General features: G+C 35.1%; 1 protein-coding gene and 1 long non-coding RNA gene across 2 annotated transcripts in view; both read left to right on the top strand.

The window, feature by feature from the left end:
* The window catches only part of LOC131535819 (gastrula zinc finger protein XlCGF57.1-like), a 509,738-nt gene that overhangs the window by 251,088 nt on the left and 237,662 nt on the right, over window positions 1-20,988 (top strand). The window lies entirely within an intron of this gene.
* On the top strand, window positions 3,639-7,203 carry LOC131536123 (uncharacterized). Its single transcript, XR_009269846.1, has 5 exons — window positions 3,639-3,758; window positions 4,011-4,102; window positions 4,401-4,479; window positions 5,657-5,771; window positions 5,953-7,203. It is a non-coding gene; the product is annotated as an uncharacterized LOC131536123 (long non-coding RNA).

Raw genomic sequence — 20,988 nt, 5'->3', positions numbered from 1 at the left:
TCAAGTCACAGTTGCTGTTAAGGAGCCCAGTCAAGTCACAGTTGCTGTTAAAGAGCCCAGTCAAATCACAGTTGGTCGTCATCAACCGAGTTACGTCTCAGCTGATCTCCCAGAGTCACTTCACGTCTCAGCTGATCGTCCAGAGTCACTTCACGTCTCAGCTGATCGTCCAGAGTCACTTCACGTCTCAGCTGATCGTCCAGAGTCACTTCACGTCTCAGCTGATCGTCCAGAGTCGCTTCACGTCTCAGCTGTCCGTCCAGAGTCACTTCACGTCTCAGCTGTCCGTCCAGAGTCGCTTCACGTCTCAGCTGTCCGTCCAGAGTCGCTTCACGTCTCAGCTGTCCGTCCAGAGTCGCTTCACGTCTCAGCTGTCCGTCCAGAGTCGCTTCACGTCACGTCTCAGCTGTCCGTCCAGAGTCGCAGCGTCACGTCTCAGCTGTCCGTCCAGAGTCGCAGCGTCACGTCTCAGCTGTCCGTCCAGAGTCACAGCGTCACGTCTCAGCTGTCCGTCCAGAGTCACAGCGTCACGTCTCAGCTGTCCGTCCAGAGTCACAGCGTCACGTCTCAGCTGTCCGTCCAGAGTCACAGCGTCACGTCTCAGCTGTCCGTCCAGAGTCACAGCGTCACGTCTCAGCTCTGCGGCTCTGTCACGAATCTGGTCTGCACTTCCATTCACCCTCCACCAGAGGTCACTCGCTCATCACATGGACTTCACACCACAATGGACTCCAATTCCCATCATCCAACACTGATCACAGCTGTCACCAAGCACTCATCGCACTAATCACACACACACAGACCTGATCACACTGCTCTCACTAATCACACACTCTATTTTAACCCTGGACTTTGTTTCCCTCCTCGCCGAGTATTGTATGCATTATCGCTGCCCTACAGAGCCCCGTTAGTTTCCCTAGTCTTGCCTTGCCTAGCCTTGCCTTGGTTGGATTGTGTTTTCCCCTGCCTGGACTATAGCTGACGTTTTGGATTACCTCTCCTGTCTCGCCCCTTTGGATACTGTTCGCCGATCGTCGACCCACGCTTGTCTCTGTTTACTCTTTGCATTGCCTTTACATACAGTATTGTTCAAAATAATAGCAGTACAATGTGACTAACCAGAATAATCAAGGTTTTTAGTATATTTTTTATTGCTACGTGGCAAACAAGTTACCAGTAGGTGCAGTAGATTCTCAGAAAACAAACAAGACCCAGCATTCATGATATGGACCCTCTTAAGGCTGTGCAATTGGGCAATTAGTTGAATTAGTTGAAAGGGGTGTGTTCAAAAAAATAGCAGTGTGGCATTCAATCACTGAGGTCATCAATTTTGTGAAGAAACAGGTGTGAATCAGGTGGCCCCTATTTAAGGATGAAGCCAGCACTTGCTAAACATGCATTTGAAAGCCTGAGGAAAATGGGTCGTTCAAGACATTGTTCAGAAGAACAGCGTACTTTGATTAAAAAGTTGATTGGAGAGGGGAAAACCTAGAAAGAGGTGCAAAAACGTATAGGCTCTTCAGCTAAAATGATCTCCAATGCCTTAAAATGGAGAGCAAAACCAGAGAAACGTGGAAGAAAATGGAAGACAACCATCAAAATGGATCGAAGAATAACCAGAATGGCAAAGGCTCAGCCAATGATCACCTCCAGGATGATCAAAGACAGTCTGGAGTTACCTGTAAGTACTGTGACAGTTAGAAGACGTCTGTGTGAAGCTAATCTATTTTCAAGAATCCCCCGCAAAGTCCCTCTGTTAAAAAAAAGGCATGTGCAGAAGAGGTTACAATTTGCCAAAGAACACATCAACTGGCCTAAAGAGAAATGGAGGAACATTTTGTGGACTGATGAGAGTAAAATTGTTCTTTTTGGGTCCAAGGGCCACAGGCAGTTTGTGAGATGACCCCCAAACTCTGAATTCAAGCCACAGTACACAGTGAAGACAGTGAAGCATGGTGGTGCAAGCATCATGATATGGGCATGTTTCTCCTACTATGGTGTTGGGCCTATTTATCGCATACCAGGGATCATGGATCAGTTTGCATATGTTAAAATACTTGAAGAGGTCATGTTGCCCTATGCTGAAGAGGACATGCCCTTGAAATGGTTGTTTCAACAAGACAATGACCCCAAACACACTAGTAAACGAGCAAAGTCTTGGTTCCAAACCAACAAAATTAATGTTATGGAGTGGCCAGCCCAATCTCCGGACCTTAATCCAATCGAGAACTTGTGGGGTGATATCAAAATGCTGTTTCTGAAGCAAAACCAAAAATGTGAATGAATTGTGGAATGTTGTTAAAGAATCATGGAGTGGAATAACAGCTGAGAGGTGCCACAAGTTGGTTGAGTCCATGCCACACAGATGTGAAGCAGTTTTAAAAACTGTGGTCATACAACTAAATATTAGTTTAGTGATTCACAGGATTGCTAAATCCTAGAAACAAAAACGTTTGTACAAAATAGTTTTGAGTTTGTACAGTCAAAGGCAGACACTGCTATTTTTTGAACACACCCCTTTCAACTAATTGCCCAATTGCACAGCCTTAAGAGCGTGCATATCATGAATGCTGGGTCTTGTTTGTTTTCTGAGAATCTACTGCACCTACTGGTAACTTGTTTGCCACGTAGCAATAAAAAATATACTAAAAACCTTGATTATTCTGGTTAGTCACATTGTACTGCTATTATTTTGAACAATACTGTACCTGTCTGCCATTGTTCGACCCTGCCTGTTTGACCACGTCTCTGATTCAATAAAGCTTGCATATGGATCCATGCGTCTCACGTCTCGTCAGCCCCGTAACAACAACACTATTTATAACTAAAAATTAATACTTTATTGAGCTTTAATTGAACATAACTAAAATAAAATGAGTCTGGAATGAGTTCTGGACCAGGCAGCTAGGTAAATTTAGCTCACTTGATCTCACTTTCCAGAAAAAAATATTTACAAAAATGTTGATTGTGAAGAACCATTAAATAGTCTAAAGAACATTTTGTGCAATGATAGGTTCTTTTGGATATTAAAGGTTCTTCATGGAACCATACACCCTGCCAAATAACCATTTTTTAAGACTGTATTTTTTTGTAATAACTGACAACACATTTGCCAAATTTGATTGTTTCATTTTCAGAAATCATGAGATTAATTATGATTATTTTATTGAGCCCTATTTTTTTTAAGAGTAAGAAATAACTAAATCTGTAGTTAATACTGTTGAAAAACCATGGGTTATTTTGTAATGGTTCTACTAAAAATGCTGTGGTAAACCATAGTTCATTTTGCAATTACTATGGTTTTCTACAAAAACTATAGATAAATCATGGTTACTGCAGTAAAACCATGATTAATCTCGTAGTTACTATGGTTTTACTATTAAAACCATAGTTAAACCATGGTTTATTATGTAGCTACTATGGTTTTACTACAAAAAACATAGTTTAACTATGGTTACTGTGGTAAAACCATGGTTTATTTTGTAGTTACTATGGTTTAACTATAAAAACCATAGTTAAACCATGGTTACTACAAACAAACCATGGTTCATTTTCGTAAGGGGAAAAGTAAATCTCAGTCTCTCGCTGCTGTTTTCACTGCTTTCTGGTGAGTTTAGTCCCTAAAATCACACAAATATCACACACAACTGTTCCAGACACTTTCTTACATGTAACTGACATGTTTCTGTTGAATATTTACTTCACAGAAATGTTTTACAGTCTTCGAAAAAGTCCGCTAGCATCTGTTTTCAGACGAGGTATGTTAGGCTAACTCTGAAGCTTGAGCTCTGAAAGGTTTTGATAGCGTTGTAAAGGGTTTGCTGTCAGTTTGTCAATGGTTTATTGGAAGTTGTCTAACTTATTTAACCTAAAATATGTGCTGTATACTGTTAATGGGTGACGTCACTTACACAAAGCACGAATGAACTGAATCTAACATTAGTTCAAAAGTGCTTTGATCTTTCATGGTAAACAAATATTGATAAATTAAAATTGTTCTGTGGTTTCAGGAGTGATAATATAATCTTTCTACAAAGGAAGAGAAGCTCCAAGATTTCAAAATTGCTGAAGGGAGCTGCTGACAGAAATGCAGGAAACACAGGTGAGCATAGAAGAAATATGCATCCATATGCCTTTTTTTCACAACATATTTTCTTATATCACCATGTATCTGTTATATTACAGTTCATTAAAGGAAGGTTTTGACAGGTAGTGACACAAACCTAAATACATGAATGTTAATAATTTTATTTTAAGAAATTGTTTGTGTATGTGTGTGTTTGTGTGTGTGTGTGCATGTACCGTTTTCTTTTCTGCGTTTCACTTCTGCTCTAGCTTGCTTCCTTTAAATAAAGCTAAATATCGTTGGCTCTGTGATGAATTGCATATTATGTTTCTAGATTATGATGGCCGTGCAGCAGAGGAGCGCAGAGTCTCCTGTCGGACAACATCTCTATGTCGCTATGAACCATGTGACTAGTAAGTAAAACCTCAAACATACAGGACACTACTGTTCAAAAGTTTACTGTTCAATGATTTTTTTAAATGTTTTTTGAATGTGTTTTTTAAGTAAGTCTTCTGCTCACCACTGCTGTATTTATTTGATTAAAAATACAGTAAGAACAGAAATATTGTAAAATATTATCATTTAAAATACCACTTTTTTATGTGAATATATTTTAAAATGTAATTTATTCTTGTGATCAAAGCTGAATTTTCAGCATCATTACTCCAGTCTTCAGTGTCACATGATCTTCAGAAATCATTCAAGATGCTGATTTGCTGCTCAAGAAAATTTCTGATTACTACCTTTGTTGAAAACAGTTTTGCTGCTTAACATTTTATGGAAACAATACCATTCAAACATTTGTGGTAAGAAAAGAAAGAAATTAATACTTTTATTAATCAAGGGTGTATTACTTTTATCAGAAGTAACAGTGAAGACATTTATAATGTTGGAAAAGATTTCTATTTACTAAATTGTTTAATACATTTAATAAATGTTGTTAACTGTACTTTCTATTCATCAAAGAATCCTGAAAAAGGTATCACCGTTTCCACAAAATTGTTAAGAAGCAAAAACTGTTTTCAACTGTTTTAATAATCAGAAATGTTCTTGAGCAGCAAATCAGCATATTAGAATGATTTCTGAAGGATCATGTGACCCTGAAGACTGGAGTAATGATGCTGAAAATTCAGCTTTGATCACAGGAATAAATTACAATTTACAATATATTAAAATAGACAAGTTATTTTTAATGTGTAATTACATTTTGCAATATTACTATTTTCTCTGTATTCTTGATCAAATAAATGCAGACTTGGTGAGCAGAAGAGATTTTTCCCAAAAACACTGTAGTGTTTCCAAAATCTTGACAGTTACTGTATAACAATTGTTACTATATTGCTTAAATACCATTAATTGGATGGATTTGTGGCCCAAGATGCTGGGATAGGCTTCAGCCCCCGAGACCCTAGAGAGGATAAGTGGTTTGGAGAGTGAATAGATGGATGCATGAACTTCCAAAATACCACTGTTCAGCTTAAATATACCTTTCCATTATCGTTGTTTGTCATTTTGCATCATTATACCTGTGCTAAACCTATTAAATTTAAGAAACTAATGAGAGGTTGTTTTTTTTTGTATTTTTTACAGGATCCTATGTACCCAGCCTCAACCATTCATCAGAAGGACTGTGAAAGCGGGAACTCTTTGAACCACCAGTGGCAGTTTCCACGGGATGAAAAAGGGCATAGTAGTGGATGATGAGGTACTGACATTAACCTGCCAAAAAAGGTTCCTCTATGACATCGCTGCGAAACCCCCTTTTTGGTTCTTTCTGGCACCTTTTTTTAAGAGTGTAGATGAGTGTGCAACTGACCAATGACAACTGAGTATTCCAGCAAGCTGTTTATTAATATTGTGTATATATATATTCTTCTCATTTTTAGGTCCTGAGACCATATGGGGTGAGGATCAAGACAACCAAACCAAAGGTGGACTGTAACCTGCTGGACTATATGATAGACTTCATACTGACCACTACTGCCATGTAAGCAGCATGAAAAGTTTTTGAAAAGAGGGGTATTTCCTTCACCAAGTAAAAGTGTGGAGGATTCATCTGGCCTTCATCGGCCCCCATGAGGTGACTCGGTGTAGAATAAATCAGCTTGCTTTAGGCTTGAAATGACTAGAATCTTCTAATGTGAGTTGATATCATTTTAAACATTCTTAAAAGTACTTCTCATTTCTTGTGAATGTATTTTGTAGTATGTGTAAAACCTTTCCAATGAAAGAACCTTTTTTACCTTCATTGATATTGTAATCAAGGTTGTTAATGCTATGGACTGCACACATCTGCTTGTGTTGGGCTTGTGTTCACAGGTTGTATAAAACTAGGCCTGGCTGCAACAACTAATCGATAATGAAAATAATCGTCAACGAATTTGAATAGTGCATCAAAACAAACAGGCCGCTCATAATTCTGACTAAAATACACATTTTGCTCAAATATTTTTTTGTTAGAAATTAGTGTAGGTTTAAAACCCTACATGTAACACAAGTAATCATATTTATGAGAGCAGTAACAGTACAGGCACTATTGTTGAAATTGTCCATTAATATAATATAATATAATTACTCTGTTCAGACGAATGATTGTGTTTGTTCCTCGTACCTCTTACAAGTTAACATTGTGTTTTTTTGTTTAAATTGTTTTAAATTCTGTTTCAATATAACAAGCAATCTGTTGTTTTTAGGTTTAGAATGTAATGTTTGTATTTTAACACTTTAATGCTTATAATGAACAGCAGAGCCTACATAGATACATTCATTATATTTGTTTTCATAGGCAGGATGTGAAATGACATTCTTTAAAATAATGGATTAAAATTATTTTAATTAAAAAATTATGTATATATTTTATTTATTTATTTATTTGTCATCCAATTACTAGTATTAATAAAAAAAAATCTACAAATAAATTGGTTATCAAAAAAAATTGTTAGCCCTACATAAGATATTGTTAAAGAGGTCGGCGGTATAATGTTGTGTGTGAACACGAAGTCATGTTTATTTGTACAACATGTAATTCATTTCTATAGAGATAATGCATTATTACAGTGAAACAATTTGCTATTTTTATTTTGTAAATTAGCAGAAAACCATCTCTACCACTGCAGTGCTTTATCACTATTTTTTAAATAAAGTTATAGTTCATAGTTCTGAATCATTTTGTCATGTGACAACAATATTTTCTATCAGATGATGCAACTGCTATAATAAAGCCTGTATCATAGAATAGTAACTTGTCATTCTGTTTTTATTTTGTAGATGTTTGTTGAATAACTAGGCTTAAATGTAATTTGAGGTACTTTAGTAAAACCATGGTTAAACTATGGTATTACAACCATAGTTAATTTGTGGTACTTGAACCATGGTTTTTAAAACCACGGTTCGCACCAAAAAACCATGGTTACTACAGTCATGGTTTACTACAGTTGTACTATAGTATTACTACAATATAACTGTAGTAAAACCATGGTTCGCACCAAAAAAACACGGGTACTACAGTCATGGTTAACTACAGTTTTACTATAGTAAAACCATGGTTAATTTTCGTAAGGGATGTGCCAATATAAAACCAACGTTACCAAGTATTGTGAAGGGGTTACTGTGTCAAAGCAAAGTTTGCCGAGTGTTGAAAACGAGTCTGAAAGAGAAAAAAGACAAGTTAAATTAACAGCTAAAGCTTTGGTGGAAAAACTTGACACTTTGCAAAAATTAAGAAAGGCAAAGTTAAATAAGGCTCAGAAACTAATAGAGTCAATTAACAGGTTAATATATGATGACAAAGAATCCGAACCTGAGGTACGTTTGGCCTTTGAAGATTTTAAGAGGTTGTGTTTAGAAGCTAAAGATACTCATGAGTCACTGTTGGTTATTTTACGGTTGATGAGGCTGAAAAACATGAAATGTGGTTCAAAGCAAAGATGATACCAAACAATGAGTTCATTGACCGTGTAAATAAATGGTTATCAGACAAGCCAGAAGGTCAGAAAATGTCTGAAGTAGGCATTAATGTAGAGGGTGATGTTGGTCCTGGAGACAGTGTCTCAAATGTGTCTCGTGCTACCTCCAAACATAGTAAACACAGTTCACGCAGCAGTAGTAGTAGTTCGTCCATATCATCTGTGTCTGTTACTTAATACACGAGTTTCACAGTTTGAGTTGAATTACTGAAATAAATGAACTTTTCCACGACATTCTAATTTATTGAGATGCACCTGTATGTTGTGCTAAATTAGAACACTCTTCTTCTTACTTAACCCTCACGTACTGTTCCGGGTCAGTTTTACCCAATTTGATTTTTGAGTTGTCGGAAATATCAGTTAACTTATGTTCTTTTCTTTTTTGTTTCTTTTTTTTGTTTGTTTTTTAAGTTTTGTGACTTTTCATCATTTAGGGTCATGAACATGCATGCAAAGTTTCAACACGTTGATGTGTTTTGACATGACTACAAAATGTTTTTGTTACGTTCGTACTGTTCCCGGGTCAATTTGACCCACCTATTTTAATGTTCTAAGGCAACTCTACAGACCCAAAATAATAACATTTATTGGTTAGATTTTGTTATTTTAGTTTTTTACTACCCTATGAAGCTAAAAGAGAAAAAAAAAAAGCTTTTCCCCACTCATTTCAATACAAAAAAATATTTTGTCAGCAAAACATGGTAAAAATGAGCAATCATTTATTTTTTCAATCTATCTGAAATACTAATAAACCTATGTTGTTTTTCTTGAAATTTTGTGACTTTTTTTCTCATGTAGGGTCATGAACTTGCATGCAAAGTTTCATCATGTGTTTTGACATGATTAAAAAAAAAAATTGTTACGTTCGTACTGTTCCAGGGTCAATTTGACCCACCTATTTTAATGTTCTAAGGCAAATCTACAGACCCAAAATAATAACATTTATTGGTTAGATTTTGTTATTTTAGTTTTTTTTTACTATCTTATGAAGCTACAAAGGTGCTTTTCCCCACTTATTTCAATGCAGAAAAAATATTTTGTCAGCCACAGATGGTAAATATGAGCTATCTTTTATTTTTTCAATCTATCTGAAATACTATTTAACTCCTGTTGTTTTTTTTTCTTGAAATTGTGTGACTTTTTCTCATTTAGGGTCATGAACATGCATACACAGTTTCAACACACTGACGTGTTGGGAAATATACATTCAAACATTTGTATACGTTTGTGATGTTCACGGGTCAATTTGACCCACATAGGCAGCCATTCAAAAGAAACTCTACAGACACAAAATAACAACAAATTCTTTTGTTGTATGTCAACTCCAGAACTCTAGTCCTGAAGTGCCTCCTAGTGTCAGTGTCTTGATGAGTTTAACAACTTTTTAATTTCAAAGTTTGTGAAAACAAAACTGTTTGGCCTTTTAACTATGAGTCCCACTTTTTGAGCATAGACATAAAAATGGCTTTTCCAGCTAAAATTCTTATAAAACTTGAATACTTCAGAGCACAGACTTAAGATTGGTATCTTTTTAAAGGTGAAACATCACAGATTATCTTAGGAAAAAACAGCTAAAAGGTAAATTTATAAAAAGTTATAGAAGTTTACATTTGTGAAAATTTAAAAATATATCTTTTGTGTATTTTATATAAAATATCAATTTTACAAAACACGTTTACCACCAAATCCTTAAAGAAAATCAACGGCAATCATCTGAACAAGTTTTGTGCCAAATTTTAGGTTGATATCTCAAAAAATGCACTTAAGTACGATTTCGTAGATGCAGTAACAAACTTTTCCACTCGATGATATACAGGGACTCTTGATTTCCATTTATTGTTAGAGTGTTCTGAACCATATATTTCCATAATTTTACAAATATTTATGAAGTAGACATCCTGGTCAGAAATAGTTTGGGCAGTAACTTTAATATTTGATTTGAATTCAATCTCTAAAACACATAAAAACATACGTATAGAATAAGAGTGTGTTGCACCATATCACAGATAGAGAATCTATTGCTATGTATCTATTGCTCTGTCATTTCTTTGAAAAACAGTCACCAAATATGAAAACTAGAGTCCGAAACCTTTCAAATGATATATAGTTTGTCAAGATTGCTTTAGATTTAGACCAAGATATTATCGTTAAAAAAAAAAAAAAAAATGTAATCACAAACATTTCACAGGTGTGGGGGAGTGGCAGTCAAAAATAGTGGTTAAAAACATGTTATAAATCATAAATTCAGATATTCATTCTTTGAAATGTGTGAAAAGTACTGATATTAAAAGTTTATTGATTGTACATGATTGTATGATTTTTTCATATTGTAATTTTTGTGGAATTACATTGAATCCAATACGGGTCGACCCGGACAATACAGGAAGTCACCTGTTTATGAACAGTACATGAGGGTTAAGTCCACAAATAATGTGTTATTGTGTGTGATGTACACGTGATTAAAACGCTTTATAGACGTTCAGGTCTGACTGGACCGATTTTGGACCTTTTTAGAACCTTTGTCAAGTTCAGATGTGTAATCCTCAAGACATAATGCCTTTCACGATGGTACACAATGGGTGTGTGATTATTTTATATACAGGCTTATGTATAAACTTAAATCATGCAGCAGCACATCTTATGAACATCCAGAAGATGACATATTTAGACGTCCAGGGACGCGCAGAAAAGACATGCAGTTCACGGCCAGATAACGTCAAAGAGGTCCGTTCAACTTTCATTTTAGAGCTATTTTTCAACCACAACGGGACCTGTCGGAGGGACGTCTTTTCAACAGTCTGGTTTTCATTCAGTGTCCATACAGCATCTGTTTTTTAAAATACTTTTCTCGAGCATAAATGTTTTTACTCCGATAGTTTCTTCAGACCCGTTCTGCAAACTACAAACAAATAATATTTTAATATTTTGTTTTCATTTTGAAAAGTCTGTTATCTTTGCAGTTTACGTCACGTTACGCTATGGAGGCTTTAATTTATTTAATTTTTTAATTTGATTCCTCAGTGTTTGCTAAACGTTCTGTAATTTATTAGTCAATATGCAATACAGCATGTGTTGTAGGCCTATACCATGCCTCGTCTCGTCTTATTCGTTTTTGTTAAAAACGTTAAATAAGCTAGTTTTATTGTGGTGCTTTTTAATTAAGAATAACAGTGAATCCCCCAGCAAGCAATTTTCAGTTTAATAGACGTCTAATAGCCGTCCAAACACAGCCCAGACGTCTAGGCTAAAACAAGGCTAAATTTGGGCTGTCAGTGAAAATGTAATAGACGTCTAATCATAGCCCAAGAATAGACTAGACATCAAATAGACAGCTAATGAATGCCTACATATATACATCTAATAGACAACAAAATGACAATCCATCCAAACAAATTAAATATACAGCTTTTGTTAAGAAAAATATCATTTTTAACAACTTAGACAACTTAAGACAATACAAAATGATAAAAATACAAAATAATTAATGACAAAATAATGACAAGAATATAAATACAATACACTTAAATATAAATATTATGATAAAAAATCTGAAATTTAACAACTTAAGATAATAAAAATATAAAAAATGGAAAAATAAATAAATAAATAACTTAAGATATTTAAAAGGAAAAAAAATCTAATACAAATCAAGAGCATGTTATCACACTTAACATTAAAACATTAGGATAAATAACAACATTAAAAAAAAAAAAAAAAAAAGATTAACCCTTTTGTTGGTTTACTTATTTGAACAAAATAAAACAACCAACAGTGAACTTAAAGGAAATTGTTCATTATTGGTATTATTTCTTGTTTAAAATGCTTCCCAACTGCATTCCTCAAGTCCTGCCGGGAAGTTGGTCATCACAGCATCTGCCAAATAATAAAAAAAATAAATAGCATAAGAAAAGCTTTTTTGACATATATATTTTTTTACTTTAATTACACTAATTGTGACAGGGAGTCATTCTCTTTTGCTTGGATGCCTACTAAAAACAAAAACAAGATATATATTGTGTATCACCATTCAGTGGGTTAAAAAAAGAGAGAAGCTCTCTGGTAAATGTTGTGTTTTATACACATACCTCTAATGACTGAGAACAGTGCAGTCTTTTCAAATGCCTCTTTCTGCAGCGGACCACCCCCCTTCATGTTGAATTTGGACATGAGGGAATTTTTTAAAACCCTAAAATATAATACAGATTGAGGTGGTTAACAATTGCGGACAAAGCTTGACATTTCAAAATGACCAGTAAAGAAATTCTTTATTAAATTTCTGATTTGCATCGTAACTTATTGAGTATTGACACCACAATGTATGTTAGATGTGGCACGTTTTGAAGGCTTTACCTGTTCAGCATCCTTCTGGCACTGTCTTTGAGGTTTCTTCCTTCAATTGCGCTCAACTTTGACACCTGAATAACCAGTCAGGCGGGTAGCATTATGTGTGTCAGTGTACAAATGTTTACCTCTGATCGCTGCTCCCTTCACTAAAATATCACGGTTCCTGAACATGATAACTCTGCCCCGCACAACAGACACGTTAAGCTCAATTTATTTATAGTATAAATGACCAAGCCAAGTACACTCAGAAGGGGGAAGAGCCAAAGCAATAAACAAATAAACAAAAGAACGAACAAACAGAGATTTTCTGGGGGCAGGGGCTCAAATAAATTTTTTTTTTTTAAAAATTACATTTTTTAAAAAAAAGTATACTGAGTCATTTTATATTTTATTTCTTACTTCTTTTGCAGTTAAGATGAGTCTTCTCTTCTCCACTTGTTTTTTTTTTTTTTTTTTCCTGACCCCACTGACCCAATGAACATTTTGCTGTCCGTGGTCATGCATTAACTTTGCCTATATAAATAGGAGTAAAAAAAAAAAAAAACTGAAAACAGTATGCTTGCGCTTGAATGTTTGTAACGGTTTTTCTGCGCGACCTCTGACCTCTGACCTTGCGCGAAACAGTTTCAGTGCTTTACGTTGCGTTACGCACCAAGCCCAGAAACCCTCGGCCTGGTTTAAATGTTTTTGTTTTGTTTGTTTTATTCTCAAAATCGAAACAATATAATCAAAATAGTAATAATAATAGTATAATAATGATAATGATAAAAACAACAACAATAATAAAACTACCAATAAAGAAAGAAAGAAAAATAATCTTGCTGATGAAACCTTACACAACACATAGATTTGCTTCACATTTGAAGGAGTGTTAATGACATAATGGTGTTCGTCAATCATATAAACACGTGCCCAAGCTGATCACGTCTAAAAGGTGTTTGCCAACCATTCATTTAAAATAATAATTCACTTTTGTCACTTGTTTTGTTCTGAGCTGAATTAGTAGGCTTTCTGATATCTGAAGGTTGAATGTGAAATGTTAAAGGATGCACAGGTGTAAAATATGAAGATAGCCTATTGAATATAAAGTTTGGTCCCACTTTATTAGGTGGCCTTAACTAATATGTACTTACATTTAAATTAATAATTTGGGACAATGCACTTATTGTGTACATACATGTTTTTACATTGTACTTATATTTTTAAAAATACCTATATGTAATTACATCTGTAAGTACATGTATAATTACACTGTTGACCCATCCCTTACACCTTATCCCACCCTTAAACCTACCCATACCACCAAACCTGTCCCTAACCTTACCCGTATCCCACCTCAATAGCAGCAAAAGTGTTTTGCAATACAGTATGAACACAATAAGTACATTGTACTTATTTTTTGATGTAAGTACATAGTAGTTAAGGCCACCTAATATGAAGTGGGACCTAAAGTTTATTTTTAGGGGTAAGAATTTCACCCTCTCAATTTAACACAGAATAGCTTCTTGTTCATTTATGAACATAAAACTGAACTTTGATTTTTGTGATTTTTAATTTGTGTTCTAAAAATTGACAACAACATGGTGCCCTAAAGTTTATTGTGCAATTTAGAGATATGTGAGGTGCATGGGGCACAGACGAAACACCTTGTATCAACTCAAGGCCTAAACATTTTGGTTAAACTGATGGAGGCCAAAACTGCATCTGACATCACAATTAGTAACTGAATAAGAGTAAATTCATTAATACTGAGTTTGTGAATTAGTAATTTACTAATGTAATAAGCAAATGGTGTTCTAACTGTACTCAGTCTAGTCTTTACAGTACATCTTAGAAAAGGTTCATGAAAGAACCTTAACTATGCTAGGTTCTAATATGAACCTTTTACCACAACAAAAGTTAAAAATAACTGCTAAACAACCAGTGGATCATTATAGAACCTTTAAGTTCAACTTTGAACCTTTTTGATAGCTAGAAGTTCATATTTGCACTTTAAAGTTCTTTTTTGAACTCTGACGCACAATACAACAGTATCACATATTAATAGCCTGAGTGTGTCTGTAGATCGAGTCTACAGCAGCAGTACATTAAACAAATGTGTACAAAAGGTGAAAAAAAAAGCCGTTAATGCAACAGAGCATCAGCGATATATATATGACTCTTCTTTTTTTTTCGTTTATTGTGTTTTTTTTTGTTTGTTTGTTTGTTTGTTTTTTTTAGATCTCATCAATGGAGCAGTGTGAAACATATATATATATATATATATATATATATATATATATTAGCTGGTGTTTGGTTATCAGTGGCACAAATAAACAGACCGCTAACCTTTTATTTTATTATTGCAGAAAAAAGGAACATACAAATAATAACAATAAAAAATATAAACAAATAAAAACAAAACAAAAACAAAAATAATAAAAGCATATCTCACATTCAGTTTTAACAAATAAGGATATTGTTAAGTAGGGGATTGAAGATTGTATCACAGTATTTTAAACATAGACTTTTTATACTTTAACAGTCTTATTGAAGAAATATAAAAGTTAAAGTAAGAACAAAACAAATTTAACATAATATGATTAGGATATGAATTAAGACATTTTGTTCAGGCCTATGTGTGTGAAATTTTGCCAATAAAACAAAAAGGTTAACAATAAATTCTAGATCCTTATTGCTTTTGTTTTCATAATACAAGATAACATCCTTTAAAGTAAAGCAGTAATTAATATTCATTAAATTAGATATAAACTCATCCAGTGTCAGTGTTTCTGTTGATTCTGGACTGGTTTTGTGTGTCTCTCATCAGTCAGAGTTTGAACGGACACTCGGCGCGTTTCTCTCGAGCTCTGATTTTAACTTCTTTTAACATTGTTAGTCATTTACTTTTTGTTTACTTTTCATTATTATACAGTATTCATTATATTATACATTATATTACACAAAATACAGAACCAGTAACTACAAACTAGTGAAAATGTTGAGATGAATTCAAACCTGAATTGTTTGACTCTAAATGAATGAATTCTTTAAAACAGTGTGAATGTGAAGAAAAAAGGAGACAGAGCGAGTTTAAAATGTATTTATATTATTTTCACAATACATATCAGTTTTACAGAGATTTGTGTCTCAATGTCAGTAGCTTTAAATAAATGATGCTTCAATAATGCCTTTGAGATCATCAGAATCTCCATAATGTGTTTGAGAGAAATCACACTCATGTTCACAATCATAATAAACAGCTCTATGATATGATAAACACCAGTAATGCATTCAGTGGACATTATTGATGAAATGTCAATGAAGGTTAAAGCAGCTGAAAGTGCTTGACTGATCTGTCGGTCCATAAACAACATTAAACACATCAACAGCAGCTGATGAAGATCTAATGATGAATCCAGCATTAAACAAGAGATTTGATTTCTAGAGACAGAATTCAGAGATCAGCAGAAGCACAACAGGCTTTCAGATCACGTCTATCAGATTCAGCAGCATTAATAAAGCAGACAGATGTGGAAGAATGAGAATAAATAAGATTTGAGAAGCTCAGAATGAACACAAACTCCCTTCATCTTCACGTTAAAGATCACAGTGACGTTCAGCTCTGAGTTTGAGCTCATGTGAAAATGATCATCCTGTGAACACGGATCTGTTGAACTGCTCAGATTCAGATTCCTGCAGTAAATCAGATTCATCAGAACTGATTATCTCCCATCATCAGATTCAGAAACACATCAAACTGATGAAGCTTCAGTCACAGAGTCTCAGCAGCAGCTTACAGTTTTCCTCGATCACTAGCACACAGTTTATGAATTCAATTCACAACTATAAACACAATCTCAGAACTACTAATCTCAGAATGTGGTCCAAATATGACCTTTTCACGTAATGTTAGTCCTGGTTTATAGGACTGCTAATTTAGCTTTCATGACTCTCTGACAGAATGAAACACTCACCTGAAGATCCTTTCCTGCAGCAAGAAACAGATCAAGATGATGAGGAGAAGAACAATGATAAAAAGAGCAAAAAGCCACAACAGGCAGTAAAATAATAAACACCACATTAAAATCATCTGATCCGCAGAATTAATAAACCAGTGAAATCAGCTGATCTATGAACGTCTTTGGGTTCAGAATGTGTTTTGATTTGAGCTGACAATCATCAGCTGAACTCACGTGATTCTGGAGTTTGTGTCGATCCGCTGATGGAGTCTGTGCCATTAAACACTGAAAAACACATTCATAATCATCAGGATTCACAGAAGATTCAGTTCAACAGAGTTTGATCTCAATCAGGACACACTGATGTGTTTCACTGTTTCTCTCACCTCTGAACATGATCTCACGTCTGACATGAGACTGAAATGAAGGAAAGAAGCATTAGAGCAGCATTTATAATGTTCGTGAAGGGTTAAATATGAAAACAGATGAGTGTTGAGTTGATTTACTCCATCGGCAGAATCACAGATGATCTCATGATTCAGATTCAGATTCAGATTCAGTGAGACGTGACGAGACGATCAGATTTTACAGCCGTCACAGGATCAATCAAAGTTTGAGGATCTGATGGATCTGCTATCAGAAGATCATCCTGAACAAATAAAACGTGTGTGTGTGTGTGTGTGTGTGTGTGTGTGTGTAACGGTGTAGTGTGAGGACAGAAACACACTCCCCTGTGAATACCAGCTCTGCTCACAGTCAGGATTATTGGTGTGATTCAGTAAAACAGACAGAATCACATACAGAAAACCCGCTGGAGTCTGAATCTCTGCACAGTTTATAAAACACATCAGTGTGTCCTGATTGAGATCAAACTCTGTGTTGAACTGAATCTTCTGGGAATGATTCCATGAATCCATGATTCAACACTGAAAAGAAGAAACATTAAACCTTTAAATATTTGACAAGGATATAATGATACGCCTTTAAAGTCTCATCTTCTATATTTTTGAATCTTAAAAAAAGAAAACATAAATTATGTTTAGGGTTTCAGCAAATAACTAAATGTCAGTCTGATCCTCACAAAAAGCTGCTATATTTCAGATAAACTTGTCACATGAATTATTATAAATGGCTTGCTACAAACAAACACAATAATGTTACGTTCCCCCAAGCGTCTAGGGGTCAGAAGAGGAAGTAACAAAGAGTGAAAAAAAAAGGAACGAGATAATGAACAGCAAACAATGATAATATTACAAATAATAATAAATATTCGTCCCTACAGACGTAACTATAAATTACTCTAATGCATTTTTCTTCAATTCATCAGATATTTGTGTTACATTGGATAAAATTTCACACATAGAGACTTTACATTAACTTATAATTCCAGAGCAGCAGAGAGCGCTGCTGTCACATTTAGACGTGTGTTGTATTGTTTAGTTAGTTTTCTAGCAGGTTGTGTCCAGATCACACACATTACATCATATTACATCAAGCCTACTGCAGTATTGAAGAGAAACACTACTTCATCTACAGAATGGAGGAAGAGGAAGATCAAGACACAGATCAGGCTTAACAGGGGAAGCTATTAGAATAAAAACAATTTTTAGCAGCAGATTTCAATATCGAGTATCAGTGCACACAGGTTTCTTAAAATACTGCTCACGTGAGCCACAATGTAATTCTGAACTTTATGGTCTAAAAAACTTTTAAGAAATTTGAAATACCATTATAATATAAATCTGAGTCATTTTAAAGGGATGATTATGCTGTGACCGAACAACTGCAGTCAGATCATGGTTCAGTGATCATTCTCCTCAATGAAAGTTTTTGACAAGAGAACAAAGAGATATAGATAGTAGTCTGTGTGTGAATCAACACATTCATCGGACCGAAGAGAGTAGAGTTACCGTGACAACTACAGCATCCTCAGACAACAAAGAGGACCGCTTGGGCAACCGCTAACTCTTGTCTCTGTCTCTCTCATTCATTGTTAAGGTTAGTTAAATGTATTCAAATTTCATGCCAAACTACAGTAAACATGCTTTAATGTGTTAATAATTTGTTTCAATTGATATTTTGTGTAATATTACACAATTACACTTAAAATGTTGTTTTACTTACTTGAAATACTCATCTGAGTAGTTGATCTGAGATATTTATGAGTAAATCCAGATGTGTGGACGATCTAGAACATTTCTGTATATATGATTATCTATTTATTTGTTTACTGTGATTTGATTTAAGTATTTATATGTGTTGATGACTAATGTGATTCAAAGTGTCTTAATGAAATACAATGTTTATTAAAGACAACAAAAGAGGACCGCTTGGGCAACCACTAACTCTTGTCTCTGTCTCTCTCATACATATACACACACACACCGTTCACTTGCAGAACGCAAGCTTCTAGAGGGATCATAACTCTGAAGTAGTGAATTTAGATAAAGGGGTGGAGAGCCAGTGGTTTAATTGAGAAAAAATAACATGTACTTATTTGCAAGCTTGTTAATTACCCTGAATAATTCTTACTCCAGCCTGAATTCAAAGTTCAATAAACCTAAAGTTTTAGGTTTATTGAACAACATTTACAAAATTCACTGTATGTTAGATCTCCAATCACTGGTTAATGAAATGATAGAAATAAGAGTAATAAGTTCCAATAGACTAACATTTGAATTTATGTCTAATGAGGGGTAATGTGAAGTAATCAGCAATCACAGGATTTATTCATGCTTTTTTATGCCATGTTGGAGTTATACACTGATTTTCTGTCGTGGTCTATGGACCCCCTGAATTAGCCTTGGACACCCCCTGGACACCCCATCTATAAAACTCTAGCTCCGCCACTGACTGCACCATCCTCTTTTAGCACGGGAACGATTGGGATACGTAATTAGAAAACTGACCCGTCTCAATGATACCAAGCTGCTGAAGCCTCTGAAGCTCTTTTTCCACTTTATGCTTCATTGTATATGGGACAGACAGGGTTTAAAGAAATGATGTATAGCATTGGACTCCACGTAAAGTGTGCCCAGGGTGCCCAGTTCATCATTAAACACATTTAGATATCTCTCAACCATAGCCTAATCTCATACCAGTTCACTGTAAAAAGTGAGAGTTGACTTAACTTAAAAAAATTGAGGAAACCCGTTGCCTTAAAATTATTAAGTACATAATAATTAAAAAAAAAGTTAAGTGAACTTGACAATTCAATTAACTTATTTTTTTAATGATCATTTACTCAATTTTTTTTAAATTAAGTCAATTTATCACTTTTTACAGTGTTTAACTTAATTGTACTGAGCCAATCCAATCCCAGCAGGCTCAGGCAATGTTTCCTTTCACCGCACCCACCTCCAGAATAATCTCTCCCATCTATGTTCTCAGTTTAACTGAAGATTCACATAATGCTGATGTTTGATCACTAGTGCATAACTTCCCATAAGATCACTGATGATCTTGTTCCTGCTACAATTATGGCACACTGTGTCTTTGAATTTACAAGCATTTGCGTAGTGATCCCCCCACTGCTTTCACTTTAACAGCCTCAGTCACATGCAGTGTTGGGAAGGTTACTTTGGAAATGTAATAGGTTACAGATTACAAGTTACCCTACTTACAATGTAATAAGTAGTGTAACTTTTCAATTACTTTATTAAAGTAATGCAACTGATTACATTGATTACTTTTTGATTACTTTTCAAAATTTCTAATGTTTTCAACTGTTAATCATTTTCAAACATGTTAACCAGGCTGGGTTAACCTTACAGTAGTGCTCAACACTGATTACTGTCAGACTTATGTTTTAATTTTAAAGGAGACATTGGATGAAAAATATCTTCATTTGCATATAAATGTATCTTAACAGTCTGTGGACACAACCACCCTACAATGATAGTGTGGCGAGTGGGGCGGGGCCGAGAGCCGTGGGAACGGAGCGAGGCCTTTGGAGTTAATGATAATGAGCGACACCTGCGCCACTCGCCGGTCTCGAGTCCCACGGAGGAGCTCCGGAAGGATAAAAGGAGGAGTGACGACAGTGGAAGGAGAGAGGACCAGGCCTGGACTTTTATTTTGTATTTTATGTGCGGCAGTCGTCCGTGAGGGGCTGCCGCTTTACTTTGATGTTTGGTTATTTTATTAAAACTTTGTTTAAATGTTCGCCGGTTCCCGCCTCCTTCTTCCCGATCTACGAACTGTGTTACAGATAGAAATTATAAAAGAATGTAATCCCCCAAAAACTAAACAGTCTCAATTATCGAGCCATTTTGATTTTGATTCACTTCACTTCACTTTCACTAAATTTGTTTATGCCTGGCTGCGCAAATCATTTTACAGACTGTTTTCTGAATGAGGGACAATTCAAGGCAGGTTTTGTTAAAAAGTTAAAACTCAAAGATGGATCACTTCCACAGAAGAGAGAGGCGGGGTGAGCAGAGCTCATTAGCATGTAAAGAGATATGCAGCGAAACGAGTCGCTGTGAACAGAGCTGTTTTTGACAAGGTAAAAAGGTTGTTGTTTTACAAGACCACTGAGACCATTTCAAGACCCTAAAGAATCATACCAACTTGTGGAAAATGGGCATCCGATGTCCCCTTTGAAGCACAGCCACCACAAAATCAGACTTGCTTTAAAATCATGCTGAGGTTAAATACAGATTTAAAATCA

Source organism: Onychostoma macrolepis, chromosome 03 (genome assembly GCF_012432095.1).
Source record: "Onychostoma macrolepis isolate SWU-2019 chromosome 03, ASM1243209v1, whole genome shotgun sequence".
Taxonomy (NCBI): Eukaryota; Metazoa; Chordata; class Actinopteri; order Cypriniformes; family Cyprinidae; genus Onychostoma; species Onychostoma macrolepis.
The sequence above is the reverse complement of the archived record's forward strand: the minus strand, read 5'-3'. Positions and strand labels throughout refer to the sequence as shown.